General features: G+C 34.9%; 1 pseudogene; it reads right to left on the reverse strand.

The window, feature by feature from the left end:
* On the reverse strand, positions 1-27,529 carry LOC141489271 (uncharacterized; annotated as a pseudogene).

The following is a 27,529-nucleotide window of genomic DNA, read 5'->3' on the forward strand; positions in this document are numbered from 1 at the left end:
TCAAAGCAGAAGACTTTGCATTGTTCCCCGCTGATTCTCTGGTGAACAAAATGTATCATGTATTGTCTGGGGAAAAGTTGTTACGCCCCAGGAGAGATGGGATCGGGGATGTTTTGGGCCTGATGAATTTGGCTGAGAAGAGTCATTCTTAAATTGGTTTGCAGGTACCCTTAAATTTAGATGGTTGTATTCCCTAATGCCTGCAGTAGGAGTTCTTATTGTAGTGTGCCTTCTCCTTCCGTGCCTTTTGAAACTATTATGAGACATTATCTTACGATCCCTTGAGGCGATTAAGGCAGACCTTTTGGCTCCTCGCCATTGGCTGGCAAAGACCCCTGTTTAAACAAAAAGGGGGAGTTATTAGGGGCGGCTCTGGACTGGGGCCCCCTGAGAGGAACGTTGAGACGCCCAGAGGTCAGAACCTGCCTTCGGGTACTGGGATGGCCTCGGTATGGGCTGGCTCCACCCTCAGGGGGAACTCAGGAGGAGCAAGACCACCTACTAGGAGGAGTTAGGTCTGGGGATAAAAGGGATAGTGCAGAAAGGCTCTGGGGGATTCTTAGTAACATCAATAAAGAAGTGAACCTCTCCTTGGGTGCTCTGCCTGGTTTGTTCTCCCCTCCCCCACCCCGGGTGGGGAGCCAGAGATGTCTGAAGACCCTGGATTAGGGTAAGTAGAGGGCGGTGGCAGGAGGGTCAGACAGACCCCTCCTGCAACACTTATGTCCAGGTTCTGACTTACAGTGGTTTGTTCTCAATGCAATTTTGTCTTTTGCCCCTTCTTTCCCCAGGGTTCAGACCTTGTTTGGGGTGGGAATTCTCATTGCTGGCTAGCTTTTTAGCTGCAAGGACCTCTACTGTTCTCAAGGTGGTGGAACCTGAACTGCACTGTGGCTAAAAACTCCCACTGGCTTTCCCACTCTCTCTCATCTCCTGGGATTTTCTTCCCATTTTCCCCTCAAAGAGACAGACTGTCACTGAACATCCTCCATGATGACTATTGTTGAAAACTTCTTTGAATCTTCTTTTTTTCTTGATGGGTAGTCTGAACGTCAGTTCAGAGGCTTCATTTATCTTTGGTAGGGAAAAATTCCAGCAGCATGTTAGCTACATGTGGCCATCTTAGCTCTGCCCGGAAGTCCAAGTTCATCAGTTCTAAAAGCTGCCCATTACATTTTTGAAGAGATCTTCTAATTGTTAGGAAGTTTTTCCTTTAATAATTTTTTTTAATTAATGAGTGAAAGAATGGATGGATTGATGAAGAAATGAAATGAAGAAATGAAGAGATTCAGAAAATGTATAAAATCTGTGCTAGATAAAGATTTTACCTGGTTTAGTAGATCAGATCTGAATTTGAAGTTCCATTCTCAATTCCATTATTTATCCCAGAAGTAACTGTTGACAGTCACTTCCATTCTCTGAATCTCAGTTTCTTCATTTCCATGAAGGAAGAATAAAATCTGAACTAAAAATTTTATTAAGGTTATTGGAAGAATATTTTACAATATGATAATGATGATAAATGTTACTATTTGCATTATGACTGTTTTGTTTTTCAAAAGGTTTGTGATTAAATCAATATGTGCCTTTCATATATCTTATTTCAAGGGTTGCTATGATAAAAATAATTCTTCAACTCAACCTAATTCTGGTAATAATATTTCCTAACAGCTAAGTTTTTTCTCAGATAAAAGACAGTGTATAATCCAGTCTATATATGAAATTGTTTCATCTTAATAGTACTGCAGAATTTGAATTTAGTCCACAGGACACTCTCTTCATTTTGTATAGGTAACAAAAAAGAGATAATTGTTTGGATGATTATTACTATAAGATTATAAAAATTCCATATTTTGCAATTTGAATTCTGCAAATAGCACCATCTAATCTTTGAGACTAGAAGGGAATAAATGTAATCATTTGAGCCAGAAAAGTCATATTCTTTCTCCCATGCCTTCTAGTCACAGTATGTATTCTAAATAGATTCAAATAAATCAATTGCTAATGTATTGGAGAATAGTGGTAGTGGAAGTGATGGTAGTAGGAGAGAAGTAGTAGAAGTAGTAATAGTAGTAGTAGTAGAAGCAGCAGCAGCAACAGCAGTAGTAGCAGTAATAATAATAGCAGTAGTGGTAGTAGTAGCATAAGCAGCAGCAGCAGTAGTAGTAGCAACAGCAGTTAAAATATAAATATCTATGTTTACCTATCTACCTATACATATATCCATATAAACATGCATTATATAAAACACTTATATAATATATATGTAATGTATATGTATAAAACATGCACATATACATATATATGTATATACATATATATATATAATTTTATATAAAACATAGTGCTAGGCACTTTGAGAAATTATTTTATTTAATACTTATAACTACACTGGGAAGCAGAAGAAATTGAGGCAAATAGAGATTAAATGACTTGCCCAAAATCACATAAATAATAATTGTCTGATACTAGGTTTGAGTTCAGTTCTACCTGCCCCCAGTCATAGTGCTCTTTTCATTGTCCTACCTACTTGCCTCTAATAATTTGCAATAATGAAATAAAAGGGGGTGGCTAGGTGGTGCAGTGGATAGAGCACTGGCCCTGGAGTCAGGAGTACCTGAGTTCAAATCCGACCTCAGATACTTAATAATTACCTAGCCGTGTGGCCTGGGGCAAGCCACTTAACCCCATTGCCTTGCAAAAACTAAAAAAAAAAAAAAATAATGAAATAAAAGTACAGTGATTCAGTGAAGAGATAGTAGGAGCCAAATAAACTTATTGATGCAGTGAAGTTTGCACATATTTAGGGCACATGGGTAATTTTTGTACCCCTCCATTTCATTATGTCTTGGCTTTACAATTCTGCAAACAAGTGTTATGTTTTCTGGACTTCTAAAGGAAAGGCTTATGGATCTTGGACCCTATCAAGAAATACCAGAGTGATGACCTTGAATCACAACTTTCTTCTTCCTCTTTTGATAAGAATGAAATTTTCCCTTAGGACAAGGAAAGGAAGAGACTAGGGATGTCTGTTTTATCTCCCTTTGAGTCAGATAGCAGCACTCCTCCATGCTACACCTAAGAGAGAGTCACTCACTACATGTAAGCCTCTGTACATATGAGCATCGCTTCTGTTTTATATGTATATGTATGTCATCTCCTCTGAAATTTTATACACATATATATATAAATCTATCTATCTATCTATCTATCTATCTATCTATCTATCTATCTATTTTTGTGTGTACAGATAGAATAGAAACTTGCCCCAAAGGACTATTGACAGTGATGTGCCTAGTTTCCATGATATAAATTCATTCAAAACAAGAATTTTTAAGGTTGAGTTAAAAAAGCAATTGGGTACTTTTTGTTTAGAAGATTAGCACTTCCCAGAAATAATGATTTTCCACCTACAGATTGAATACACACAAAGACAAGCAGACACACACACACACACACACACACACACACACACACACACACACAGAATTATTAGGGTATAAATTAACTGAAAACCTATTGTACTTTGGAAGTTAAATATAGATTGAGACATATGTATATCCATAATTATATCTATGTCAATATCTATCTAGCTATCTAGCTATCTAGCTATCTAGTTTTCTAATTCCAGCTGTTGATAAGTTTGGTGGAAGAAATTTCTATACTGGGATTTAACTATATCACTTAAAACATAGCTTGAGATCATCACCACCAAAGAATTAAAATAATCTGCCAAGAAGATGAAAGTACATGTATGTATGTATGCATGCATGTATGTATTTGTAGGACTGTATGTGTGAGTATGTTTACGTGTGTATGGATTTACATTTGTCATAAAATTGGGAAGGACTTTTTAAAAAATCATCAAATTTCGACATTTTCTTTTACCCTGACTTAATTATATATATATATATATATATATATATATATATATATATATATATATATAACTGTAAAGGTTAAAATACCAGTATAATACAGCTAGTTGGTAATAGAGAGAAGACTGAGATTCAGCTTTCTTTTTTTAGTTTATTTTGCAAGGCAAATGGGGTTAAGTGACTTGCCCAAGGCCACACGGCTAGGTAATTATCAAGTGTCTGAGACCGGATTTGAACCTAGGTACTCCTGACTCCATAGCCAGTGCTTTATCCACTATGCCACCTAGCTGCCCCGAGATTCAGCTTTCTTAACTATTAATCAAGTACTCTTTTGTTTCATTTCATACATATTCTCATACCCCTGTATGTAATCATCTCTTCTATGTCCCAGAGTTGAAAACATTCCTTTTTTTACCTGGATAACATGGACACTTCTCCAAATCTGGATATACCACTGAATTTAAAAATACTCATATCCTCTAATACCTATCAGAAATATGTCAAAATGTCTAATTGAATTCATAAAAGATAATCTGATCTTTTTGCTGAAGATCATCCTCAATTAAGTTTCGGGAAGAAAGAAAAAAAAACGATCTGAAAAGCATTTAAGTTATATTTTCTAATCTTAGAAAAAATTATACTTTTGATCATCTTCCCCAAACTTTCTGAAGCATTAGTGTAATAAGGAAAAGAAATATGTGACTGAATTGGAGATTAATATGGACAAGACCTTAATCTTTCATTTTATCAAAAATGGGAAGTGTCATAATGAATTTTAAGTAATTACTTGATGCATCTTCCCAGGCCAATGGACCAGAAGAAATAAAAGTAAAGATAGAGTCAAAAAAAAAAACACTTTAAATGCTCCATCAAGCAGTACAATCTCATCTCATTAATATAAATGCTTCCTAATAAGGGAAACAGCATGAAAGGGTTATGACAGGCCAGCCACAGAGGTTGAAAGCTCTAGATTCAATTTCTTCATCTCTCACATAAACTCAAATTGCCCTACACAGTTTCCCAGGCATCTTCGAAAGAATATAACTATAAACCAGTGAAGAAAATTTCCATACTATGATTTAATTATGTCAATGAAATCACAGAACTAAACAAAACAAAACAAAACAAAAATCTAAATCTAAAATTTGTTAATAAATAAATTTGAAACTAAAGGTATACTTTATGTTAAAGCAACATAATGAAGATAATCTGGGTCAAAGATCCACAAGTGTTATGTTCCTCAAATACATAGACAGTGGAAGTCAGGAAGGCAGAAGTAAAGTTGAAAGCTAATGTAACACAGAGATGACAAAGAAAGATCTGATCTTAAAAAAAGTGAGAAATAAAAATTTCTAACTGCAAATTTTTCATCATAATATGTTGAAAAGTTAGATATTCTTGAATGAAGTACTATGATTTTAAAGAATCACAGAAAATCCAGATCAGATGATATCTCAAATGGCTGCTAATCTAGTTCAAAATGAAAAAGAAATTTTAATAATTTCAAAGCTTCTAAACTGCATTTTGTTTACTGAGAGGGTGTGAAGGTGTAAAGGGCTAGGTAAACTCAGGAACCATTACTAGCACCAGTTGACAGCTTTAAGAAAACCAAATGGTTATAATCCAAATCATAAAAAAATTGCTACCCAAGTTATTTGACTTTAAGAGCTTTCATTAATACAATCTAAACTGAAATTCTAGAATATGGGGAAGTTATCATTATTCAAAATATTTGAGGGAAACAAAATATGACACTGCCCAAGAAAATATCTAATGAGGAAAGGGATAACCGGAGAGAATATACTAGTTAAATAGAAATTGTCCAAGAGAGGTCATGTTGAATTCAACACTATAGGAATATTTCACTTTTCCACTCATCCTCAAAAAATAAGTAATGATCTTTAAAATAACAACAGGTAATCATATTCTGCCAGATTTAACAGGAAAAATGAAAAACTGAAATGCAGAGAGAAATACATACACTATTTTTCTTTCAACTAATACATCTACACCAGCCCTGGAGTCAGGAGGACCTGGGTTCAAATCCAGTCTCAGACACTTAATAATTACCTAGCTGTGTGGCCTTGGGCAAGCCACTTAACCCCACTGCCTTGCAAAAACTTAAAAAAATAAATTAAATAAAAAATTAAATAAATAAACAAATCAATCAATCAACTAATACATCTATGCTGGATGGGAGAGGTGGCAAACTATGACTACCATTTTAGAAATAAGTGGTTGACAAAGAAAGCTTGCATCAGAGTCCATAATAAGGAAATTGGGCTTAAATTGGAACCTCAAGAACCTGATTTGGGTTAAAAGCAGAGTGACAAGAGCTTTAATAGAGGGCATGGAAAAGGACATTGCAATTTAGAAAGCAATTTAGAACAGTGGAGTTTAGAACCTAATTAACAAGAATAATTACTTAAGGAAAGGAGAGGGAAGAAGAAGGGGAGGTAGTTTCAGGGTGGAGCTAAGATGTCAGCATTAAGCTAACATGCTCCTGGAACTTTTGCCTACCAAAGATAAATGAAGTCTCTACTTTGACATTCAAACTACAGATCTCACCAAGAAAAGAGAAGATTCAAAGAAGTTTTCAATGGTAGACATCATGGAGGATTTTCAGTGAAGGTCTATCTCTTTGGGGGAAAGTGGAAGTCCAGGAGGTGGGAGAGTGGGAAAGCTAGCATAGAGCATTCAAACACATTGCAATATAGGCTCCAACAGTTTAACAACAGCAGAGATCCTAGCAGCTAGATAGCAAGCAATCAGGGAAGATTACAGACACAAAGTTTGAACTCTGAGAACACCTTAAAGACAGGACTGGGTTGAGAACAGACCACTGTTAAGTCAGAACCTGAACATAAAGGTTGTTAAAAGAAAAAAAAAAATACCTCTACAAAGGCAAGGCCTGGACTGCATAGGTAACATCTTAGTCAATGACAAGCCAGTGATCAGACCCCAGCCACAGAGCCACAGCAAAAAAAAAAAAAAAAAAAAGTTTGGATTTATACTCCCTGCACCACAGGAGCAGAGCTAAAATAGCAAAGATGAACAAAAAAGCTAAGAGTACTCACTATAGAAAACTGCTTAACTGACAAAGATGACTGAAATGCCATCTCTGAAGAAGAAAGCAGTGAGAAATCATTTACAGGGGAAGATTCAAAAAAGTCTATAAATTGGACTCAAATACAAAAGCTCATCAAAGAGCTTTAAAAAAGAATTTAAAAACCAAAGGAGAGAGGAAGAAGAAAATTGGAAAAAAGAAATGAAAATCATGCAGCAAAATTATGAAAAATTAACCAAAGAAATCAACTCCATTAAAAATAAAAATAGTCAAAAAAAAAGAAAAAAGTAAAAATATCAGCTGGAAAAGGAAACAGAAGCAAATTGAAGAAAAAAATCCTAAAAATTAGAATTGAATAAACAGAAACCAATGACTCTAAAAGACTACAAGATTCCATCAAACAAAATAAAACAGGTAAAAAAAACTGAAGAAAATGTAAAGTACCTTTTAGGGAAAATGAATGACCTGGAAACTAGATCTGGGAGATAATGTACTAATCATTATACTACTAGAAAACCTAGATTAGGAAAAAACCTGGAAAACATCATGCAGAAAATTATAAGAGAAATCTGTTCAAATCTACTAGAATTAGAATAACAATATAGTCATTGAAAGAATCCACAGAACCCTTCCAGAAAGAGACCCCCAGGATAAAAACTACCAGGGCTATAATAGCCAAATTCCAGAATTCTCAAATAAAGGAGAGAATACTGCAAGCAGCAAAAAGAAAACAATTAAAATATAAAGGAAACAGAGTCAGACTCACATTTGGACTGATAAACTTCAACACTGAAGGATCAAAAGATCTGGAATAGCATATTTCAAAAAGTCAAGATCCTGTGATTACAACCAAGAATGTACTACGCTGTAAAATTCAGCATATATTGTCAGGGAAAAAGATAGATGTTCAACCAAATAGAGGACTTCCAGAATTTCCTGACACAAAGAGCAGAACTGAACAGGGAATTCAATCGCCAAATACAAAACTCAAGAGTTGCATTAAAAAAAAGGTAAATGAAAAGGGAAAGTAAAAAACAAAACAAAAATAAATATTGGTCAAGACTGTTAAATTGTATACAACCCTAAAAGGGAAGATATAACTCCTCTAATTCTTTAGAACTTAACTTCTCTTAGGATAATTAAAGGGTAGAATATAATTGAAGAGAATTAATCTAAAGGATATGGGTATAATTGGGTCTTATCTCTCAATTGAAGAGGTCCAAGATGACATCACTATGTTTCAGACAAAAAGCCATGAAGAAAAGGAGGAGTGTTAACTTTTAAACTTAAGATCTCATTATCCTTAGACTCATTTTAATCACAGGCTGCTTGTCTAATGAGGGCAGCATAAACTGCAAAAACCTGAGTCAGTGTCTCTGTAATTTACAATCATTTGTAAAGTTCTCAGGTGAGACCTCCAGAACCTCCCAGTACTTGGAGCACTTTAAGAATCATAAACTTCGAGGGCTGGATACATTGTCTCTGTAACTGAAAATCATTTGTTAGGTTCTTAGGTGAGACTTCCAGAGCCCCCCCCCCCAGTACTTAGAGATATTTAAGATTCTGAGAGTTAATTAGACCAGGGTTTCACTTAACTAGTGCTTCACTTAACAAGGAGTTAAGTACATTGGGAGGGGAGGGCAGGAGGTAAAATGTGAAAGAAAATACGACTGGGGTTAGGGGCACAAATAGTTCAAGAAATGATATGGCATTGGATGATAATTTGACTCCTGAGAAGGAGTATGTACTTGAAAGATACTTGAAAAAGCGTTAAGGTAAAATATGATTATAATTATAATTTGATGCTATTTGAGTCAAAGATGCCCATCAAACAATCAAGTAAACAATCAGTGATGATATCTTGATAATAATATGAGCTTATCAAGCAATCAAATAATCAAAATGTGATTGATGATACCTGATTAATAATATCAGAATGATAAATAATACAAAGGAAAAGACACAAAGATTTATAATTTTAGAGGGAAAGATGGGAGAATATGAATACTGAATAAATTCTATTCTATAGATATAGCCCAGTGAGGGAATAAGATCCTCACTTGGGTTTAAAAATCTAACAATCCACACCAAAGGGGGGGGGCTGGGAAAGGGAAAATAAGGGAAGAAGGGACTGAAAATGGGAAGGGAATGTATAAGTGAAAATAAACTGAAAGTTAAATTTTTAAAAGCAAAGTCAAATGGGAAAGGTAGTAAAGTTTTGGTGAGGGTGAATAAGAAAATAAAAGAGAAAAATATGGAGAAAGATAGCATGAAGGAAAATGTAGAAATAGTCATCTGTAAATGTGAATATGATGAACAGCCCCATAAAATGGAAGAGGATAGCAGAATGGATTAAAAACCAGAATCCTACAATATGTTGTTTACAAGAAACACATTTGAAGAAGAGAGATACACCCAGAGTAACAGTAAAAGGTTGGAGCAAAATATATTATGCCTCATCTGAAGTAAAAAAAAAATCTGGGGTAGGGATTCTAATCTCAGACAAAGTAAAAATAAAAATCAATCTCACTAAAAGGGATGAAGAAGGAAACTATCTCTTCTAAAAAGTTACCATTGGCAATTAAGCTTTATCATTATTAAACATGTATGCACCTAGTGGTATAGTATGGAAATTCCTAAAGAAAAAGCTGAGTGAATTTCTAGGTGACATAGACAGCAAAACTTTGATAATGGGAGACTACAATCTCCCTCACTCAGAACTAGATAAATCTAACAACAAAATAAATAAGAAGGAAGTTAAGAAGTGAGTGAAACCTTAGAAAACTTAGATATGAAGGACTTCTGGAGAAAAATAAACAGAAATAGAAAAGAATACACCTTTTTCTCAGCAGTACATGGCACCTTCACCAAAATCGACCATGTTCTTGGTCATAAAAACCTTATAATCAAATGCAGAACGGCAGAAATAATAAATACATACTTCTCAGACCATGATGCAATAAAAATTACATGTAATAAAGGATCAGGGAAAGATAAACCAAGATCTAATTAGAAATTAAATAACATTACCTTAAATAATGGATGGGTCAAATAACAGATAATAGAAATAATCTATACTTGTATGCAAGAAAATGATAATGATGAGAAATCATACCAAAATTTATGGGATGCAGCCAAAGCAGATTTGAGGGGAAACTTTATATCTCTAAATGCCTATATGAATAAAATAGAGAAAGAGAACAATGAATTTGACATGCAACTAAAAAAGCTAGAAAAAGAACAAATTAAACATCTCCAATTAAGTAACAAATTAGAAATTTTATAAAATCAATGGAGAGATTAATAAAATTGAAAGCAAGAAAATAATTGGTCTCATAAATAAAGCTAAGAGTTGGTTTTATGAAAAAGCCAATAAAATAGACAAAACTTTGGTTAATCTAATTTAAAAAAGAAGATAACCAAATTAACAGTATCAAAACTGAAAAGGGTAAACTAACCACCTATGAGGAGGAAATTAAAGCAATAATTCAGAGCTATTTTGCCTAACTATATGGCAATAAATTGACAACTTGAATGAAATGTATGACTATTTACAAAAATACAAACTGCCCAGATTAACAAAAAAGGAAATAAATTACTTAAATAACCCCATTTCAGAAAAAAAATGAAGAAACCATCAATAAGGGCAGCTAGGTGGCCCAGTGGATAAAGCACCAGCCCTGGAGTCAGTAGTACCTGGGTTCAAATCTGGTCTCAGACATTTAATAATTACCTAGCTGTGTGGCCTTGGGCAAACTACTTAACCCCATTTGCCTTGCAAAAATCTAAAAAAAAAAAAAAACCCATCAATAAACTCCCTGAGAAAAAGTCTCCAAGTCCAGATGGATTTAAAAGTGAATTCCATCAAACATTTAACAAAAAATTAATTCCTATTCAACATAAACCATTTAACAAATAGGAGAAGAAGGAGTTCTGCCAAATTCCTTTTATGACACCAACTTGGTGCAGATTCCTAAATCAGGAAGAATCGATCGAAACAGAAAAAAGAAAATTTTAGACCAATCTCCCTAATAAATATTGATCTTAAATAAAATTTTAGCAATGAGACTACATCAAGTTATTGCCAGGATAGTACACTATGATCTGGTTTGATTTAAACCAGGAAAGCAGGTATAGTTCAAGACTAGGATAACACTCAGCATAACTAAACATATCAATAACAAAAGTAACAATCATTATGATTATCTCCATAGATGCTGAAAAAACTTTTGATAAAATTCAACATCCATTCTTATTTAAAAAAATAGAAAGAAATGGATAATTCCTTAAAATAATAAATAGAATCTATCTAAAACTATCACAAATCTTATATGTAATGAGAATAAACTCAGAGCATTTCCAATAAAATCAAGGGTGAAACAAGGATGCCCAATACTATTCAGTAAAGTATTAGAAATGCTTGTAGTTGCAATAAGAGAAGAAAAAGAAATTGAAGGAATCAGAATTGGCAATGAGGAAGCAATACTTGTCCTCTGTAGATGATATGATTGTATACCTAGAGAACCCAAGAAAATCATCTAAAAAACTCCTTGAAATGTTTAACAAATTCAGCAAAGTAGCAAGATATAAAATAAACTCACATAAATCATCAGCATTTCTATCTGAATAAAGAATCCCAAAAACAAGAAATGGAAAGTGAAATTTCATTTAAAATAACTGTAGACAACATTAAATACCTGGGAATCTGTTTCCCATGGTAAATTCAGAAACTGTATGAACACAGTTATAAAGCACTCCTCACACAAATGAAGTCAGATCTAAATAATTGGAAAAATGTCAAATGCTCATCGTTAAGTCAAGATAATATGATGAATATGACAATTTGACCCAAATTAAATTATGAATTCAGTGCCATTCCAATCAAACTACCAATAACTACTTTATTGAGCTAGAAAAAATAGTAACAAAATTTATCTGGAGCAACAAATGGGTAAGAATAGCAAGGGAACTGATGAAAAAAAAAATGTAAAGGAAGGTGACCTAGCTCTACCAGATCTAAAACTATACTATAAAACTGCAGTCATTAAAAGTGCCTGGTACTGATTAAGAAATAGAGAAATGGATCAGTGAATTAGGGTAGGTTTAAAAGAAACTACAGTAAAGGAATGCAGCAATCTACTATTTGACAAACTCAAAGACATCAGCCTCAGGGATAAGAAATCACTATCTGACAAAAATTGTCAGGAAAACTGGAAAATAGTATGGCAAAAACAACTCATAGATCCATATCTCACACCCTAAATCAAATTAGGCCAAAATTGGTATAGGATTTAGAAATAAAGAGTGATATCCTTGGGGGTGGCTAGGTGGCGTAGTGGATACAGCACTGGCCCTGGAATCAGAAGTACCTAGGTTCAAATCTGGCCTCAGACACTTAATAATTACCTAGCTATGTGGCCTTGGGCAAGCCACTTAACCCCATTGCCTTGCAAAAAACCTAAAAAAAAAGTGATATCCTAGATAAATTTATAGAACAAAAAATACTCTATCTGATCTATGGAAAAAGGATAAATTCATGACCAAAAAAAAATTAGAGTACATAATAAATTGCCAAATGAATGATTTTGACTATATTAAATTAAAAAGGTTTTGTATTAATAAAACCAATGCTGCCAAAATTAAAAGGAAAGCAGATATGAACAGTTTTCAAATGAAGAAATTAAAGCTACATATAATCATATGATAAAAACATTCCAAAACACTATTGATTAGAGAAATGCAAATTAAAACAACAATGAGATATCATCTCACAACTATTAGATTAGCCAAGCTGAGAAAAAGGGAAGATAATCAATGTTGGAGAAGTTATGGGAGGATAGATACATTGATGCATTGCTGGTGGAGTTGTGAATGGATCCAGCCTTTTCTGGAGAGCAATGTGGAACTATGCCCAAAGAGCAATAAAATTGTTCATCCCCTTGACCCAGCAATTCCAATAGATCTATATCCAGAAGAAATTATAAAAAAGGGAAAAGTCCTACATGTTCCAAAATATTCATAGCAGTTCTTTTTATGTGGCAAAATGCCCAACAATTGCGGAAGGGCAAAACAAGTTGTGGTACATGAATACTATGGAACACTGCTGTTCTATAAGAAACCATAAATGCTTGGACTCTAGAGAAGCATGGAATAATGACTTATGGGATCTGATGCTGAGTGAAGGGAGTAGAACCAAGAGAACAATGTACACATCAATAATAACATTATGACATGAACAACCATGATGGGAGCAGCTCCTCTCCACAGTCCAGAGAGCTTGAACACCTATATCTGACTGGTTATGGACTATATTATCTCTAACCAGAGGGAAAACAAAACAAAAAAAATCAGAAAAAAAGCAACCCTTTCAAATCTAATGAACAATTAATTAAAATGATCTCTTATGTATTTCTTTCCCTTAATCCTAATTCCTCATGACAAAAATTACTAATTTGTAAGCATGTTTAACAAAATATGTATGTAAAATGCTAAACTGACTCTTCCTTTTTGAGAGAATGAGGGTGGGAAGGGAGCATGGAGGGAAATATTGTAACTTGGAAATATGCATGTATATATGGATGAAAATACATTTTTAAAAAAATTTCAAAAAGCTCTTCTTGCTTTTACTCAGAACTGACATGAATCAAGCCTCCTAACAGATTTTGGAACCATAGAACATACAAAAGAACAGAGATGAGGGGACATCTTCCAGCAAGGTCTGACATGGGGTAGGGGTTGGGGGGAGAGATGAGGGACCATGGGGATATCTAGAGTGGAGAGCAGAGACCCAGCCCATAGGCAACAAGGGAGGATGGGAACTAATCTGAGAACTGCAGCAGTAGGAGCAGTAGCCTTTGATATGTATATGGTGAGAAGATTGGTAAAGTTCCTGCACTAGGACTAGAAGAGCTCCAGTACAGTTGCCCAGGAGACCCCTTCAGTCAGTGTGACTAATCTGGAATGTCCAAAACTTGAGCTCCTAGTGTTCCCAACAGAGACCCTAACATAGCTGTAGGAGGGTCTGGCATTCTCCAGTACAAACAAAGAACCAGTCGCTGGTTTTTGCACTTTCCCCAGTGTGGTCAACAGGACTTCCCCAGTACTAACTATCTAGAGAAATACTTTGGTATTTCTACCCATGAGAGCCTAGCCAGTAACTCAATTATGTGAGAAAACCAGATCCATCCCCAGGACTGGGGTATGGGCTACTGATACCCCCAACACAGATAATCCAGAGAAACTTCTAATGTGCCTTACTGGTCCATTGAGTAGCTTTGGAGTTCCTAATCCCACTGAACAAGACCTCTAAATTGGTCCATTGAGTAACCTTGGAGTTCCTAATCCCAGTGATCAAGGATCAAGGATTCTCAATACCTAAAGGCTGTGAACAAGCCCTTCTTCCAACACAAGACCTTAGGGAAAGGTAATATCCTAAAATGCAAAAAGGTCAGAACAGAGCAGGGTCAAATGAATGTTGATATGGAGATAAGGATACTAGCTCAGAAAAGGAAGACATGTAAAACTTCAGACAAGAATATGAATTGGTCTCTAGCCCAGAAAAGGAGATCAGAAATGAATGTAAAAATCAAATGGGAAAATTGGTAAAATAAGTAGAAGTGAAAATTAACATCTTACAACCAAAAAAATGACAGAAGAAAGCAAATCCTTTAAAAATACAGTCAGTCAAATACAAAAAAGAATATAACTGCCTTAAAAACACAATTGAACAAATGGAAAAAGTTAACAATTTATTTAAAAATGCAATTGATCAAATGGAAATGAAGATGCAAAAGCCAAATGGAGAATATAGATTGGGATCGCAATAAAACAAGAATCTGTAAAACAAAGTAAAAAAAATGAATAAATAGAAGAAAATGTAAAATACCTCAAAGGCATAACAACTGACCAGAAAACAGATCCAGAAGATACAGTTTAATAATCATTGGATTACTTGAAAACCTTGATCAATAAAAGAACTTGGACTTCATTCTTCAGGATATAGTTAAGGAAAACTTCCACTGGTGAAATTGGCAGAGGAGAACAACTTAGAACTTGGATAGACATCAAAGATGCCATGGTAATCCACTGCACCTAGAGTCATCATCAGTTGCCTTGACTGCCTCGTTATGTTGGATCATGATGCCCTTGGAAGAGAGTGTGAGGTGATGCCCTTGTTGTGCAGCTCTATCTCAGTTAAATCCAATTTACACATGCAAGAAAAGACACCACTCATAATGTTTCCCGAAGGCCTGTGGTGACAAGCAAGTGATGAAGCAGCAGGTACAGATACACTGGGAGCTGTAGTCATAACTTTACACACAGGTGACCCAATTCCATAGGGTCATTTCTCCACTGAAAGCAGCAGTGGGATTCAATAGTCCCATGGGAGACTGAGGAACCCTTTTAAGGATCAAACTGCTCTCCTGAGATGAGGAAGGAGCCAGAAAATGTGCTCTAAAAATTGTCTGCTTACCCAACTCTGGCCTGTTTACCTGTTTACTGATTACCCTGGCAGGAAGGGAATCCCACAGTGTGGTCAAGAGGAAAAAAAAAATCTATGAAAACTTCATGAAAGAAGATTCCACTCACCATCGGTGCTTGGAATGTGCACAAACTCATAAACAGCATAAGATTCAATAGACCTGAAAGACCAATATCTCTTGTTGCAAAAGAACTCAGCAAGTATGGTATCCAAATAGTCATCCTGAGTGAAACAAGACGAACAAATGAAGACCAGCTTACTGGAATGGTTGCAGGGAAATGGCATACCAATGAAGCTATAGTAAATTTTGCAATCAAAACTAATCTAGGGGCAGCTAGGTGGCACAGTGGATAAAACACCGGTCTTGGAGTCAGGAGTACCTGGGTTCAAATCCAGTCTCAGACACATAATAATTACCTATCTGTGTGGCCTTGGGCAAGCCACTTAACTCCATTTACCTTGCAAAAAACCTAAAAAAAAAAAAAACAAAAAACAAAAACAAAAAAAAATAATCTAGTCAACATTTTTGAATGCCTACCAAAAGGAATGAATAACAGACTCATGACAATGAGATTGCCACTTCCAGGAAAACATCATGCTATCATCATAAGTACCTATGCTCCCACCATGATAAACATTAATGAATCCAAAGAAAAAAAATTATTTTAATGTTTTTTGCAATGCAAATGGGGTTAAGTGGCTCACCCAAGTCCACACAGCTAGATCATTATTAAGTGTCTGAAGTCAGATTTGAACTTGTACTCCTGACTCCAGGGCCAGTGCTCTATCTACTGCATCACCCAGCCTCCCCTAAAAGAAAAATTTTATGGAGACCTGGAAACCCTTATCATCAGTGTACCAAAAGAGGACAAGCTTATATTTATGGGTGACTTTAATGATATAGTAGGTTCAGACAATCAGACATGACAGGTAGTCCTTGGGAGGAATGAAAATGGAAACAGAAACAACAGTGGGCACCTTGTACTGAAGACTTATGCATATCATGACCTTCTCTTCACAAACAGTGTCTTCTGTTTCCCTAAATAAAATAAAACTTCCTGGATGCATCCTCATATCAAACATTTGCATCTATTAGACAATGTGATTAATGTCATTAAAAGGAGTAGAGACAGATAAGATCTGTGTGACAATGACAATGTATGTTGGACTGATCACAGACTAATTATCTCTAAGGTAAATATTCATATTCAACCAAAAGTAGTGACCCCAAGGCAAAATGAATATTAGAAGAATTAATGCCAATAGATTAGAGTGCTTCTCTGAGAGGGAAGAGTTTGTTGCTAACTTGGAGGAAAAACTGTGCCAACACACAGTTGGCAACAGTGGAAACAGAAAAGGAGTGGGCAGCTTTCAGAGATCTGAGGGATAGCACTGCATTTGCTCATCTGGGCCAGAACACTCACAAATACCAAGACTGCTTTGATGAAAATAATGGGGAAGTACAGAAGCTGCTAAATGAAAAATGAGAACTCCACATGGTTTGTCAGCAGGATATTTCATCAACTTCTAAGTAGGTAGAATTTAATTTCATCAAAAGTAAAGTCCAAGTAGAGATGCAGAGCTTTTGGCTCAGTAAGAAGGCAGATAATATTCAATTTTATGCAGAGAGTAACAAGCCAAAATACTTTTATGATACCCTGAAGGTTGTTTATGGGCCAAAGAAATATGGTGCACCTCAGTTACTCAGGGCTGATGGAGTCACATTGATTAAAAACAGGGACATGATCCTAGAGAGTTGGACAGAACACTTCCATAGTGTTCTTAATAGACCATCATCAATCAATGTAGAAGGCACTGACCTTTTACCTCAAGTTGAAATCAATCAGTCCCTAGCAGAAGTTCGAACTTAATAAGAAGTTTTTGAATGCCATTAGGCTTCTTTCAAGGGGCAAGGCACCTGGTACACTTCTATTCCATCTGAGAGCTACAAGGTGGGGGGGTGGGGTTTCCTCATCCAAAAACTGAAATTCTACAGGTTATATGGCATAAAGAGGTTGTCCCTCAAGAATGCCTCCATCATCAAGGATGCTTCCATTATCCATCTTCTAGAATGGTGAAGGGAATAGATTGTCCTGTGACAGTTACAGGGGTATTTCTCTTTTAGTAATTGCTGTTAAGATTCTTGCTAGAGTCCTCCTGAATAGACTGATCTTTCACCTTGAAGTTGGTCACCTTTCTGAGAGCCAATGTGGCTTCAGAAATGGTAAAGGAATAGTTTATATGGTGTTTGCTGCTCAGCAACTCCAGGAAAAGTACCAGGAACAGAAGAGAGGTCTGTATACAACATTTGTAGAGTTTATACTGTCAATCTCAAGGGTTTGTGGGAAATTATGTCAAAATTTGGTTACTTGGAGAAGTGCAACAATATTATATAACAGTTTCAGATGGCATCCATACCTGGGTCCTGGATAGTGGACAATGCTCTTGTGATTTCCCAGTCACCAAAGGAGTGAAACAAGGATAAGTCCTTGCTCCCATACTTTTTAGCATGATGTTTTCAATCATATTATCAAACATCTTCAGTGAGGATGAACATGGCCTCAAGGTGAGCTACTTCTCTGCCTGATGTCAAATTCTTTAACTTGAAGAGGTTACAAGCCAAGACCAAAGTGGAAGGAATATTGGTGCATGATCTCCTTTATGCAGATGATTGTACAACTCAATGCAATCTTTGAAGCTGAGATACAGCAAAGTATGGATAGGTCCTCTGCTACTTGTACTCATTTTGGTCTAACAATTACCACCAAGAAAGCACAGGTGCTCCATCAACCAGTACCACACCATCCATATGTGAACTCATAGATTACAGCAAGTGGAGAAGTTTTGAGTACTGTGTACAAGTTCATTTTCCTTGGCAGTGTCCTTTCTAAGTAGGTATATATTGACAATGAGGTTGACACTCATATTGCCAGAGCTAGTTTAGTATTTGTGAGGCTCTGAAAGAAATCATGGAAGAGAAGTGGTATTAGACTGACTACCAAACTGGTAAAACCAAAATGGCTTTACAGAACAACTGTGCTAACCTCATTGCTATATGCCTGTGAAACCTAAACAATCTGCTAGCACCATATCAAGAAACTGAATTGTTTCCATTTAATTGTCTTAGGAAGATTCTGAAGATCTGGCAGAAAAAGATACCAGATACTGATGTACTTCTCAAGCCCAACTGCCTAGCATTCAAACATTATTATAGAGAGTACAACTGCAATGGGCTGGACATGTTGGTAAAATGCCATATATATGCTTGCCAAAAGACCTATTTTATGGAGAACTCACATAGGGCAGGCCCTCAAAAGGGGGGGTAGGAAGAAGTGAATACAAAACACCCTAAAGATCTCATTAAAGAACTTTAGAATAGATTGTACAGCTTGGGAGACTCTGGCACAGGACCACCCAGTATGGTGTGCCCTCATCAGTGAGGGCACTGTATGAGGAAAGCAGAATTGAGAGCATTCCCAGCTCATATTGGTTTCATCAGTCATAGTCGGACACACTGTAATTTGTGTCAAACAGAGTGATGTCATTTTGATCTTCAGTAATGATGGACAAGAACCAAAGTGAACTACCATGATATCCTGGAACCAGAAGGCAAAGCAGTCATTGAAATAATCCATCAATTCCCCTCCTGTAAAGGATGTCAGTTGAAAACACCAAAGAATATTGTAGGCAAATTTCAGAACTATCGGTTCAAGGAGAAAATCCTGCAGTCAGGAAGAATTGAGATACCAAGGAGACACAATTAGGATTACATAGGACTTGATTGTGTCAACATTAAGAGATTGAAGGACTTGGAATATAATATTCTGGAGAAACCGTGAATTTGGATTACAACCAAGAGTCATCTATCCAGCATAATTGAGCCTTCTCTTTCAGGGGGGAAAATGAACATTTAATCAAATAGGTGAATTTCAAACTTCGCTGATAAAAAGACCAGAACTGAAGAACAAAGAAATCAGATCTTTAAACAGGAGTCTCAAGAAATGTCTGAAAAGGGGAAAAGGTAAAAAAGGCAAAAAAAACTGTTATCAAATAAGATTAAACTGTTTATATCCATTTCTGAATGGAAGAAATTCATAACTCTTGAAAATTATAACTCTGTTAAAGGGACTATACCCAGGATAAAGGAATGGGCATTCATTGTATGTTCATGACTTTTATGGAATATTTTTTTTAAAAATTATTTCATTAAAAAAGGAGTGGTCTATTAAGAGATGGAAGAAAGGGGAGTTTGAATGGAATAAATTACATCACATGAAGAGGTGCAAAGGACCTATTGCAAAAGAGGGAATGAAGGAAGGAGGTGAGAACTGCCTAAATCATACTCACATCAGATTTGGCTCAAAGAGGGATTAACACACACACTCAATTGAGTGTAGAAATTGATCTTACCTTTCAAGTATTAGGAAGGGCAAGTAGAAGGAGGGACTCTTAGAAGGAAGGGGAAAAAAGAAGAGGAACAGGGAAAGGGGAAAGAGAAGGGAAAGTAGTGGATCAAAGGAGGGAAACAGATTGAGGGAGGAGGAATAAGGTGAAATAAGGGGGAGAAAATACAACCAGAGGGGGATAGCATGGTGGGCAGTAATTATAATTGTGTAATTATAAATGTGAATGTGAATGGGATTGACTCTCCCATAAAATGGAAGGGGAAAACAGAATAGATTAAAACCTCTTTCTTCAATAGAAACTGTTGGGAAAATTGGAAGTTAGTATGGCAGAAACTTGGATTATACCAACACCTCACACCCCATACCAAGATGAAATCAAAATGGATACAGAATTTAAACATAAAAAACAATATTATAAGCCAATTAGGAGATCAAGAAATACCTTACCTGTCAGATCTATGGAGAGGGAAACAGGTTATGACCAAAGAAGAGACAGAGTATATCATTTTAAAAAAACTAGATAATTTTGATTACATTAAATTAAAAAGCTTTTGCATAGACAAAACCACTGAAACCAAGTTCAAAAGAAATGTAATAAATTGGGAAACAATTTTACAACTAGTATTTCTGACAAAAGACTCATTTCTAAAATATTCAGAGAACTGATTAAATTCCCCAATTGACAAATGGCCAAAGATATGCCAAAGGAGATGCAATTTCGAGATAAGGAAATCAAAGTGATCCATAGCCATATGAAAAATTGCTCTCAATCATTACTTGTTGGAGAAATGCAAATTAAAGCATCTCTGAGGTACCACCTCACAACTCTCAGACTTGTCAATATGACCAGAAAGGACAATGATCAATGTTGGAAGGGATGTTGGAAATCTGGGACACTAATACATTGTTGGTGGAGCTGTGAACTCATCCAACCTTTCAGCAGAGCAATTTGGAATTATGCCCAAAGGGCTACAAAAATTTGCCTAACCTTTGATCTAGCAAATGGGTCTATACCCTGAAGAGATTATGAAAAAGGGTAAAAACATCACTTGTGAAAAAATATTCATAGCAGCCCTGTTTGTGGTGGCAAAGAATTGAAAACTGATTGAATTTCCATCAACTGGGGAATGGCTTAATAAGTTGTGGTATATGTATGTGATGGGACACTATTGTTCTACTGCAAACCAGGAGAGATGGGAGTTCAGGGAAACCTAGAAGGATTTGCATGAACTGAAGCTGAGCAAAATGAGCTGAACCAGAAGAACATTGTATACCCTAAATGCAACATGGGGGTGATGATCAACCTTAATAGACTTGCTCATTCCATCAGTGCAACAATCAGGCACAATTTGGGGGTATCTGCGATGGAGAATACCATCTGTATACAAAGAAGGAATTGTGGAGTTTGAACAAAGACCAAAGACTATTACCTTTAATTTAAGAAAAAGTTATCATAGTATGTAATTTTGCTATGTCTTATACTTTAGGTTTCTTCCTTAAGGATATGATTTCTCTCTCATCACATTCACCTTAAATCAATGTATAACATGAAAACAATGTAAAGACTAACAGACTGCCTTGGGGGGGGGGAGCAAAATTAGGGGGGGAAATTATACAATTCAAAATAAATAAAATCTTTCATTTATAAACAAACAACAACAGAATAACACAATATACTGCCTATAAGAAACACGTTTGAAGCAGTGAGATTCACAGAGGGTAAGGTAAGAGACTAGAGCAGAGTATATTAGGTTTTAATTGAACTGAAGAAAATGGGGAAAGCAAATCTCAAGCAACTAAGTTGCAAAAATAGATCTCATTTAAAGAGATAAGGAAGGAAACTATATCCTCCTGCAAAATCATAGACAATGAAGCATTTTCAATACTAAATGTGTAAGTGCCAAACAGTAAAGCAACCAGAATCTTAAAGGAGAAATTAAATGAAGTTATAGACAGAAAAACTTTACTGGTGGGGTACCTCAACTTTCTTCTACAAGAAATTAAGGAGATAAATAGAATATTAGAAAATTTAGATATGATGAACCTCTGGAGAAAATTGGATGGAATTATAAAGGAATATACCTTTTTTCTCTGTGGTAATGGCACCGACACAAAAACTGACCACATATTAGTACATAAATACCTCAGAATCAAATGCAGAAAGGAAGAACTGTTGAATGCACCCTTTTTAGACTATGATGCAATAAAAATTATGTATAATAAAGAGTCATGGATAGACCTAAAACTAATTGGAAACTAAATTACCTAATTTTAATGAATGAGTGGATCAAAAAACAAATTATAGAAAGACTTGGTGAGTTCCTCTAAGACAATGACAGTGATGAGACAACATACCAGAACTTATGGGATATAGACAAAGTTCTTATTAGAGAAAATATTATATCTCTAACTACTTCCATGAATAAGAAAAAGAAAGAAGAAATCCTTGAACTGAGTATACAACTAAAAATGATAAAGAACAAATTAAAATCTCAAATTAAATACTAAAATAAAAAGTTGTGAAAGTTAAAGGTGAAATTAATAAAATTGAAAGCAAGAAAGCTATTGAGCTCTTAAATAAAAGCAAGAGTTGGCTTTATGGGGAAAAATAATAAAATAGACAAAACTTTGGTTAATGTAATTTAAAAAAGAAAGAAAAAATGAAATTATTGTTATCAAAAATGAGAAAAGTGAATTCATCACCAATGAAGAAAAAACTAAAATAACAATTTGGAACTAATTTTCTAAACTGTACACCAATACATTTGATAATATAAATGAAATTGATGAATATTTACAAAAATATAAATTGCCCTGATTAAGAGGAAATTAAACACTTAAATAACCCTATCTCAAAAAAAGAAATTCTTTAATGAACTCCCTAAGAAAAAATCTCCAGGGCCCAAAAGTGAATTCTACCAACAATTGAAAAAATTAGGTCTGCCCAATTCCTTATATGACAACAAGATGGTACTGATATCTAAACCAGGAATAATCAAAGCATAGAAAGAAAATTATAAAACAATTTCCCTAATGAACATGGATGCAAAAAAAATTAAATAAAATCTTAGCCAAGTGATTATATAAAGGTATCACTAGGATAAAACTCTATAATCAAGCAGGATTCCTTCTAGGTATGTAGGTTGGATCAATATTAATAAAACTATCAGCATAATTGACCATATCAATAACAAACCTAAGAGAAATCAAATGATTAGCTAAATAGATGCTGAAAAAAACTAGAAATACCATGAGAGAGGGCATAGGAAGAAATGGAATGTTCCTTAAATTAATAAATAGTATCTATCTAAAACCATCAACAAGCATGATATGAAATGGTGATAAACTTGAAACATTCCCAATAATATCAGAGGTGAAAGGATTCCCATTATCACCACTATTATTCAATATTGTATTAGAAATGTTAGCTTAGCAACAAGAAAAGAAAAAAGAAGTTGAAATCCTCAGAACTGGTAATGAAGAAACAAAATTCTCACTCTTTGCAGATCATATGATGGTATACCCATAGAACCTTAGAAAAACCTTTAAAAATTATTGTAAACAATTGACAACTTTAGCAAAGTCATAGGAAATAAAAGAAATTCATAATAAATCCTCAGCATTTCTATATATTACTAACAAGATACAGCAGCAAGAAATAAAAAGAGAAATCCCATTTAAAATAATTTCAGACAAGATAAAATACTTACGAGTGTACCTGCCAAGGCAGACTCAGAAACTTTTTGAAAACAGTTATAAAACACTTTTTACACAAATAAAATCAGATCTAAATAAGTGGGAAAATGTCAATTCCTCACAGATAGACTGAGGTAATATAATAAAAATGACAATTCTACATAAATTAAATTCCTTATTTAGTGCCATACCAATAAACTTCAAAAAATTACTTTAGTAAACGAGAAAAATAATAACTATTTTCACATGGAAGAACAAAAGATCAAGAATATCAAGGGAATTAATGAAAAAGCCCAGCTATACCAGCTAAAACTGGTCATCAAAACTGTTTGGTACTGGCTAAGAAATACAGTGGTGGATCAGTGAAATACATTAGGTTCAAAAGAGATAGCAATAAATGACAATAATAATCTATTTTTTGATAAACCCAAAGATTCCAACTTCTGGGATAAGAACTCACTCTTCAGTAAAAATTGCTAGGAAAACTGGAAGATAGATTTAAAAAAAAGAAATTCCATTTAAAGTAATTGTAGACAACATAAAATACTTAGGAGTCTACCTGCCAAGACAATCAGAAACTATGTGAAAACAATTGCAAAACAATTTTCATGCAAATAAAATCATATATGAATAATTAGGCAAATACCAATTGCTCATGGGAAGACCAAGCTAATAAAATAAAAATGATAATTCCACCTAAATTAAATTATTTATCATTGTCCTTCCAATAAAACTACCAAAAAAATTATTTTATTGAGCAAGGAAAACAATTGATATTGAGAAACAAAAGCGTAAGAAATATCAAGAAAATTAATGGAATAAAAGGTAAAGGAAGGTGACCTAGTCATATCAGATCTAAATTATAAAGCAACAGTGATCAAAACTATTTGGCAGTGACTAAGAAATAGATTGGGAGATCAGTGGAATAGATGAGATATAAAAGAAACTATAGCAAATGACTATAGCAATCTACTGGATGATAAACTCAAAAAACTCTAGGTTCTGGGATAAGAATTCACTCCGATAAAATCTGCTGCAAAAGATGGAAGATAGTAGGGCAGAAAGTAGGCATACACCAATATCTTTATACCAAGATAAGGTCAAAATGGGTACATGATTTAGACACAAGGTGATACCATAAGCCAGTTAGGATAAGAAGAATTAGTTTATTTGTCAGATCTATGGAAAAGGGAGTTATTTATGATCAAAGATGAGATAGAAAATATTTAAAAATGAAAAATCGATAATTTTGATTACATTGTATTAAAAAGATTTTTCATAACTAAAATCAATGCAACCAAGGTTAATAGGAATGCAGTAAGTTGGGAAGCAATTTTTCAGGTAATATTTCTGATAAGGAACTCATTTCTAAAAGATTTAGAGAACTGAATCAAAATTAGAATACAAGTCATTCCTCAATTGATAAATGCAGAAAGGATATGAACAGTTAGATCTCAGATAAAGAAACTAAAGCTATCTATAGCCATATGGAAAATTCATTATCGAGTAGAAAAATGCAAATTAAAATAATCCTGAGGCACCACCTCATACCAGTTAACCAATATGACAAAATAAGGAAAATGATCACTGTTGAAGGGGAACTGAGAAAAATGAAACACTAATGTCTTGTTGGTGAAGCTGTGAATTTATCTAATCTTTCTAGAGAGCAATTTGGAATTATACCCAAAGGGCATTAAAACTGTGCATCCAATTTGATCTATCAATACCATTACTAGATCTATATCCCAAAGAGATCACAAGAAAGGGTAAAAACTCATATGCACAGAAATGTTTATAGTTTTAAACAAGTTCTCCTGATACCAAGATAATGTTCCATCTACTATGCCCCTATAAATCTAACAAAATAATATTCTCTAAAGGTATTTCATTTCTACTAAAATAAAAAAAAATAGATAAATTAACCAAATTCCCTTTTAATATGTCATTAATGAATGTGTTCTCACAATTTAAACTATAACCCTTAACCCAATAAAAATACAAAAATACAAAAGATAATCCATTCTTATTTATCTTATGAATTCAAGTGATCTCTCTCCCTCCCTCCTTCCCTCTTTCCTTCCTCCTTCCTCCTCCCTCTACTCCTCTCTGTCTCTGTCTCTGTCTCTGTCCCGCCCTTCTCTCCCTCCTAGTCACTTGAGAAGTTTAAAGTCTTGGAGACTTTTGAAAATGCTATTTATGTTACCTGATCCCTATTTTGAAGTGTTTACTACTGTCTACATGGTTGAAGATTCATTCTTATGCTCTGTATTTAATTTTTTTTATGGTTTGAGAAAATGGCAAAACTTAGGAAATTACTTCTAGTCTTTCATAACACAGTGTAAAAAATATATTACTATCTTTTCATTCTGCCTTTCCATTTAGTGCCCCTCCCAGTTTTCCTGAAGGGTTTAGGGGTATTATTAGCCCTTGACAACTGAATGTAGGAGTTATCCTGTGCTTTTAAGAAGTTTTAAGAAAATTAGTTTATAAATTTCCCTTCAAACTTCTTGCCAGTTTTCAGAGTTTTCCTGTCATTTTAAGCAGAGTATAATTGCATGTTGTAACCACAGAGAGCATCACTTATTTTTTTTAAGGATGAGTGGAAAAGTGAAGTATTCTTGTAGCTGAAAATACAACTTTTAAAAATATTTTTAAAATATCAATGAATGTTGCTAGACAATATAATGTCTACCTATATTTCATTCTCAAGTGGAAAGAAATAAAAACAACAAGAAAATGAAAAACCATTTGAATATACCATGTTTACTGATGGAGATTAGGTCCTGCCTTAGCACCTAGGATAAAGCTGAAAAGTGTCTATGTCTAAGTTCAAAGTAGGAGGGCAATCCAGAGTGTCTGATGACTACAAGGTACAGAAGTATAAACAGTTATAGAAAATAAAAGCAGAATATGAAATAGGTTCACTGGACTCAACATTGCTGTATTTATACTAGAGATGTATGTTTTCAATATTTATTGTTTATTTTAACCTATGTCTTACACTTTTAATTCCAAATTATCTTTTTCCATCCTACTCTCTCCCCAACCAACATTGAGGGCAGGCAATATGAAATATATCATATGTGTGAAATAATGCAAAACTTTTCCATATTAGTCATATCACATCAGCAAAAAATAAAGGAAACAAGCACAAAGGGTCACCAATTTTTCCTTTAGAAGGGAAAAGATTTTTTCATCATGAATCTTTGGAATTTCCTTGGTTCACTATATTAAAAACACTGAACCAATATTGTTGCTACATTTGAGGGTATTCTTTTCCTTATTGGCTTTTGGGCCTCTTTTATCATTTGGCATTATTTTTTTCAGTATTTTTTGTTGTCTCCTTTACCAAATTGTTCACTCATTCTTGATGATTTTCTTGCATCACTCTCAATTTTTCCTCTACCTCACTTACTCGTTTTTTTTTCCAGTTTTCTTTTTCTTTGGGAGAGTAGAACACAACACAGATATAGACATTCCCACACACTTGAACACACAATGATAGACAGGGAAGAGGAGGAAAAGGAGGGGGGCTTCAGGGCATAGGACATAGAAGCAACTCGATAGGCAGTCTTTGGAGGCTCCATGTATGCAGGGTTGCATGGAGGTTGGCTGACAGGGTATGGCATTCCAGCACCAGACTTAGTCTCATGGTAGGCAGGAGGTCCAGATGGCTGGACAGGATAAGGTGGTGGGTACTGAGTTGGATAAGGCACAACTGGCATCCCTGGTTGCACAGGCATAGGTTGATAGTCTTGGTACATGGGCCCAGGGTAGCCAGGGGGTACAGCTTGCTGCTGTGGGTATGGAGAGTGGACCACAGTAGTCGAAGTGGTTGTCACCACTTGTACAAACAGCTTGACATATCTTGTACAAACAGCAGCAGGAAAACACAGAAGGTGATGGTGACCACAATGAGCACAAAGATAGTGGCTCCAATGCCCACGAATGTCCCGAAACCAGGTGGGGGACCAGTGTCAAAGTCATCCCCAAATGCCAT

This window comes from Macrotis lagotis, chromosome 5, assembly GCF_037893015.1.
Source record: "Macrotis lagotis isolate mMagLag1 chromosome 5, bilby.v1.9.chrom.fasta, whole genome shotgun sequence".
Taxonomy (NCBI): Eukaryota; Metazoa; Chordata; class Mammalia; order Peramelemorphia; family Peramelidae; genus Macrotis; species Macrotis lagotis.